We start from the raw sequence: 7274 nt of genomic DNA, 5'->3' as shown, positions 1-7274 counted from the left end.
GATATATATCTAATATATATTAGATATATATCTAATATCTAATATATATTATATGTAGATATATCTATTATATCTAATATATATTATATGTAGATATATCTATTATATATAATAGATATATGTAGATATATCTATTATATATAATAGATATATGTAGATATATCTATTATATATAATAGATATATGTAGATATATCTATTATATATAATAGATATATGTAGATATATCTATTATATATAATAGATATATGTAGATATATCTATTATATATAATAGATATATGTAGATATATCTATTATATATAATAGATATATGTAGATATATCTATTATATATAATAGATATATGTAGATATATCTATTATATATAATATATAATAGATATATGTAGATATATCTATTATATATAATATATAATAGATATATGTAGATATATCTATTATATATAATATATAATAGATATATGTAGATATATCTATTATATATAATATATAATAGATATAATATATCTATCATATATAATAGATATAATAGATATATCATATAATAGATATAATAGATATATCTATCATATATAATAGATATATCTATCATATATGATATATGATATATATCATATATGATAGATATATAATAGATATATCTATTATATGACATATAGACATATATAGACATCTAATGATATAGAGATATATATATTTTATATACATTATATATATATATAAAATTTTTTAAAATTCTTCTTTTAAATACTAAGAAGGACTTTTAAGACCTAATCCTAAGGTACAGTATTCAATCTACATGTGTTGCCACTTTTCCTGTATTGGATGTTGGTTTTTAAAACTGAAATTTAGAATGGTAGTGATGGTTATGCAGCATTGTGGATATGCTTAATGCCACAGAACTGTACACTTAAAATGACTAGTAGTAAATTTTGTTACGTATGTTTACCACAATATAAAAAAATTTTAAAAAAACTTGTGTTTAACCATTTTATGAGTAGTATTTACTTGATTCTCTTGAAGCTCAATTTTACATCTTTCTCCTTTATTTACTACTTAAGTTACTCTTAAATGTAAGAATCAAGGTGTTAACTATGTATACTTTCCCTTATCACAAAATCTGCGAACAATTTGAATTTAGAATGTGCAATTGGTGAAACACAGCATTCTTAAGAATGTGCATGTTTGTTACATAGGTATATTGCATGATGCTGAGGCTTGGGTTATGATTGATCCCATCACCCAAGTACTGAACATAATACCTAATAGTTTTTCAACCCTTGTTCTCCTCCCTCTAGCAGTCCCCAGTGACTGTTGTTGCCATCTTTATGTCCATGAATACCCAGTGTTCAGCCCCTACTTATAAGCAAGAACATGTGGTATTTGGTTTTCTGTTCCTGTGTTAAGTCACTTAACATAATGGCCTCTAGCTTCATCCATGTTGCTGCAAAGGACGTGATTTGTTTCTTTTTATGGCTGCATAGTATTCCATGGTGTATATGTACATATTTACTTTATCCAGTCCACCATTCATGGGCACCTAGGTTGATTCTGTGCCTTTACCATTGTGAATAGTGCTGCAGTGAACATACGAGTGCATGTGTCTTCATAACAGAACGATTTACATTCCTTTGAGACCCAGGACTGCTGGATCAAGTGGTAGTTCTCAGTTCTTTGAGAAATCTCCAAATTGCTTTCCACAGTGGCTGGTCTAATTTACATTCACACCAACAGTGTATTAACATTCCCTTTTCTCTGCAGCCTCAGCAGCATCTGTTGTTTTTTGACTTTTTTTTTTTTTTGGTCTTTTTTTTAAGATGGAGTCTCACTCGGTCGCCAGGCTGGAGTGCAGTGGCGCGATCTTGGCTCACTGCAAGCTCCCCCTCCTGGGTTCAAGTGATTCCCCTGCCTCGGCCTCTTGAGTAGCTGGGACTATAGGCATGCGCCACCACACCCGGCTAATTTTTGTGTTTTCAGTAGAGACGGGGTTTCACCGTGTTGGCCATGATGGTCTCAATCTCTTGACCTCATGATCCGCCCACCTCAGCCTCTCAAAGTACTGGGATTACAGGCATGAGCCACCGCGCCCACCCTGTTGTTTTTTGACTTTTTAATCACCGTTCTGACTGGTGGGAGATGGTATCTCATTGTGGTTTTAATTTGCATTTCTCTGCTGGTAGTGATGATGAGTATTTCTTCATATGTGTTGGCCACGTGTATATCTTCTTTTGAGAAGCGCCTGTTGATGTCTTTTGCCTGTTTTTTTAAAGGGGTTTTGTGCTTGTTCAATTGTTTACATTCTTTATAGATTCTGGATATTAGACCTTTGTTGGATGCATAGTTTGTGAGTATTTTCTCCCATTCTGTAGGTTGTCTGTTTACTGTGATGATAGTTTCTTTTGCTGTGCAGAAGCTCTTTAGTTTAATTAGATCGTCCCACTTAAACCAATTTTTGTTTTTGTTACAATTGTTTTCGAGAACTTAGCATATATTCTTTTCCAAGGCCAGTGTCCAGAATGGTGTTTTCCTAGATTTTCTTCTATAATTCTTATAGTTTGAGGTCTTACGTTTAAATTTTTAATCTATCTATTGTTAATTTTTGAAAGGTATGATCCAGTTTCATTCTTCCACATGTTGCTAGCCAGCCATCCCAACACTATTGAATAGGGAGCCCTTTCCCCATTGCTTTTTTGTTGTTGTTGATTTTCTTGAATATAAGATGGTTGTGCAGCTTTATATCTGGTTTTTCTGTTCTATTCCCATTGGTCTCTGTCTCTTTTTGTACCAGTTCCATGCTGTTTGGATTACTGTAACTTACTAGGATAGTTTCAAGTCAGGTAACATGATACCTCCAACTTTGTTCCCTTTGCTTAGGATTGTTTTGGCTGTTCCTGCTCTTTTTTGGTTCCATGTAAATTTCAGAATAGCTTTTTTCTAGTTCTGTGAAAAATGACATTGGTAATTTGGTAAGAATAGCATTGAATCTGTAGATTGCTTTGGGCAGTATGGCTACTTTAATGATATTGATTCTTCCAATCTGAGCATGGAATGTTTTTCCATCTGTTTGTATCATCTGTGTTTGTAGTTCTCCTTGTAGTGGCCTTTCACCTCCTTGGTTAGATATGTTCTTAGGTACTTCTCTCTCTCTCTCTCTCTCTCTCTCTGTGTGTGTGTGTGTTGTACATGGGATTGCATTCTCGAGTTGGCTTTCAACTTGAATGTTATTGGAATATAGAAATGCTACTGTTTTTATAGATTGATTTTGTATCCTCAAACTTTACTGAAGTTGTTTATCAGTTCTAGGAGATTTTTGATGACAGGTTTGTTTTTTTTTTTTGTTTTTTTTTTGGACGGAGTCTCACTCTGTCACCCAGACTGGAGTGCAATGGCACAATCTCGGCTCAGTGCAACCTCCATCTCCCGGCTTCAAGTGATTCTCCTGCCTCAGCCTCCTGAGTAGCTGGGATTACAGGCACGGGCCACCACGCCTGGCTAATTTTTTTTTTGTATTTTTAGTGGAGACCAGGTTTCACCATGTTGGTCAGGCTGGTCTTGAACTCCTGAGCTCATGATCCTCCCACCTTGGCCTCCCAAAGTGCTGGGATTACAGGCGTGAGCCACCACGCCCAGCCAGCTTTAGGGTTTTTAAGGTATAGAATCATATCATCCATGAAGACAGATAGTTTCACTTCTTCTTTGCCTATTTGGATGCGTTTTATTTCTTTCTCTTGCCTGATTGCTCTGGCTAGCACTTCTAGTACTATGGTGAATATGAGTGGTAAGAGAAGGCATTCTTGTCTTATTCCAGTTCTCAAGGGAACTTCTCCAGTTTTTGCTTGTTCAGTATGATGTTAGCTGTGGTTTTGTCATAGATGGCTCTTATTATTTGGAATATGTTCCTTTTGAGAGAGGAGCAGTTAGGGGCTGGCTAGGCAGTTAGGGAAGGTCTTTGGAGAAGAACAACACTTATGGGACCACAACTGCACTGCCCATGTTATGTAGCAAGCAGGTGGAAATGTGGTGAAGAGCTTCCTCTTATACCAGGATGTTTGCCCAAGAAGGGAGTGTCCCAACTTAGGCACGGGTGCAGTAAATAAACGTAACATCCTTAACTTGACCCAGCTCATTATATATAAGTCGTTAACATGACATCTGCATGGTAGTTTCACCCCGCTGCCATGTGGGCTTTTCTGTGATGTTTATGGGTAATAACTAAGATGGAGTGGCTTTGGAGAAGAACACACCTGTGCAGAAAGAAGTGGGACCAGGAAGCAACCAGGACATAGAGGGTTGTGCAAGATGCAAATGAGAAAAACACCCCTGGAAAGAGGGGACAGAAACCTCTGGGGACAAGCCCATAGGCGTTAACCCACTTTCAGGTCCCCTGTTGCTGCTGAGAGCTTTTCCTGTCACTTAATAAAAATCTATGCCTTACTTACCCTCTGGTGTCCGTGAACCTCATTCCTCTTGGTCATGGGACAAGAACTTGGAACTTACCGAACTATGGGAGTGAAGGAGCCACAACACCTTGATGCATAGTTTCTTGAGGATTTTTATCATGAAGGGATATTCGATTTTATCAAAAGCTTTTTTTGTGTCTTTCGAGATGATTATATTGTTTTTGTTTTACTTCTGTTTATGTGCTGAATCACATTTATTGATTTGCACATGTTGAGCTAACTGCTTTCTGGGAATTAAGCCTACTTGATCGTAGTAAATTAACTTTTTGATGTGCTGTTGTATTCAGTTTGCTAGTATTTTTGTTCAGGATCTTTGCATCTGTGTTCATCAGGGATATTGGCATATAGTTTTCTTTTTCTTTTGTTGTGTCTTTGCCAGGTTTTGGTGTCAGGGTGATGCTGGCTTCATAGAATAATTTAGGAAGGAGTTCTTCCCTGATTTTTTTTTTTAATAGTTTCAGTAGAATTGGTACCAGCTCTTCTTTGTATGTCTGTTAGAATTCTGCTGTGGATCCATCTGGTCTGGGGCTTTTATTGGCTTATAGATTTTTTTTATCACTGGTTTCAATTTCAGAACTTGATACTGGTCTATTCAGGATTTCAGTTTCTCCCTGATTCAATCTTAGGAGACTGTGTGTTTCCAGGAATGTGTCCATTTCCTCTTGATTTTCTAGTTTGTGTGCATAGAGGTGTTCATTATAGTCTCTGAGTATCTTTTGTATTTCTGTGGGATTGGTGGTAATATCACCTTTGTCATTTATTTAGAGACAGGGTCTTACCCTTTTGCCCAGGCTGGAATGCAGTGCCATGATCATTGGCTCACTGAGGTCTTGACCTCCCTAGGCTCAGGTAATCCTCCCACTTCAGCCTCCCAAGTAGCTGGGACTACAGGTGCATGCCACCATGCCCAGCTAACTTTTATAGAGACAGGGTTTCATCATGTTACCCAGGTGGTCTTGAACTCCTGGGCTCAAGTGATCCACCCACCTTGTCCTCCTAAAGTGCTAGGATTACAGGCATGAGCCACCGTGCCTGGCCACCTTTGTCATATCTAACTGTGCGTATTTGGATCATCTCTCTTTTTTCTTTGTTAATCTAGGTAGTGGTCTGTGATCTTTTTTATCCTTCAGAAAACCAATTTTTGGTTTTGTTGATTCTTTGTATGGACTTTTGGGTCTGAATTTTGTTTGGTTCTGCTCTGAAATAACTAAAATTTCTTTTCTTCTGCTAGCTTTGGGGTTCTTATTTTTCTAGTTCCTCTGTCTGATGTTAGGTCATTAATTTGAGATTTTTCTAACATTTCAAGTACAGTTTTTGCTGTATCTTAGATATTTTGGTATGTTGTCTATTTTCATTTATTTCAAAGAATTTTTTGATTTCTGCCTTAATTTTCTTGTTTACCCAAAAGTCCTCTGGAACTAAGTTGTTTAATTTCTATGTAATTGTGTGGTTTTGAGCGATCTTCTTGGCATTTATTTCTGTTTTTATCCCACTATACTTTGAGAGTATGGTTGGTATGATTTTGATTTTTTTTTTAGTTTATTAAGACTTGGTTTATGGCCAGGATGTGGTTGATCTTGGGGTATGTTCCCATGTGCATATAAGAATGTGTCTTGTGGCAAACTAAAGCAGGAACACAAAACCAAATACTGCATATTCTCACTTATAAGTGAGAGTTGAACAATGAGAACACATGGACACAGGGAGGGGAACAGCACACACTGGGGCCTGTAGGCAGGGTCAGGGGCTAGGGGAGGGAGAGCATCAGGAAAAATAGCTAATGCATGCTGAGCTTAATACTTAGGTGATGGGTTGACGGGTGCAGCAAACCACCATGGCACACATTTACCTAGGTAACAAACCTGCACATCCTGCATATGTACCCCAGAACATAAAATAAGAATGTATATTCTGTGGTTGATAGGTGGAAGTATTTTATAGATGTCTATTAGATCCAGTTGGTCAAATGTCAAATGTCAGTTTAGAATTTCTTTGTTAGTTTTCTACCTTGATGATCTTTCTAATGTTGTCAGTGTGGTGTTGAAGTCTTCCACTATTACTGGGTGGCTGTCTTAAGTCTTTTTGTAGATGTAGAAGTACTTGTTTTATGAATCTTGTTGCCCCAGTGTTGTGTGCATATATATATTTAGGATAGTTACATCTTCTTGTTGAATTGAGCCCTTTATCATTATATAATGCCCTTCTTTGTCCTTTTTTTTGCTGTTATTGGTTTAGTCTGTTTTATCTGATATAAAAATAGCGACCCCTGCTCTTTTGTTTTCCATTGCATGATAGATCATCTTTTTCCAACCTTTTACTGAGTCTGTGGGTGTTCTTATGTGTGAGATTGGTCTCTTGAAGACAGCAGATGGATAGGTCTTGCTTTTCTAATCCAACTTGCCACTCTGCGCCTTTTAAGTGGGGGCATTTAGATCATTTACATTCAAGATTAATGTTGATATGTGAGGTTTTGTGGATCCAGAATTTTAAATGTCTGTTTCCTTCCCTGTGCTGAGAGATATGGCCATGTTATCTTCCTGAGATTGTCTAATATTTCTATTACTTGCTGGGCTAATAATAAAGTACACATTGATACCTGACAAATATTCATCTTTCCTTGCCAACTTTATATATTGCAGAATGTTATAGTAGCCCTATTTGAAGATGGTTGGACTTCCATCCCTGTCATGGAATGGGGAATATATTCCTAGAAAAGAGTTTTTTTTTTTTTTTTTTAATTGGGGCCTTATTGGCTTAGAAAAGCACTAACAACTTAAAAGAGGGAAAAAACAACATCTCAGCAGTATAATGAGAA

The sequence above is a fragment of the Gorilla gorilla genome, chromosome 4 (assembly GCF_029281585.2).
Source record: "Gorilla gorilla gorilla isolate KB3781 chromosome 4, NHGRI_mGorGor1-v2.1_pri, whole genome shotgun sequence".
Taxonomy (NCBI): Eukaryota; Metazoa; Chordata; class Mammalia; order Primates; family Hominidae; genus Gorilla; species Gorilla gorilla.
This window is presented reverse-complemented; position numbering follows the sequence as displayed.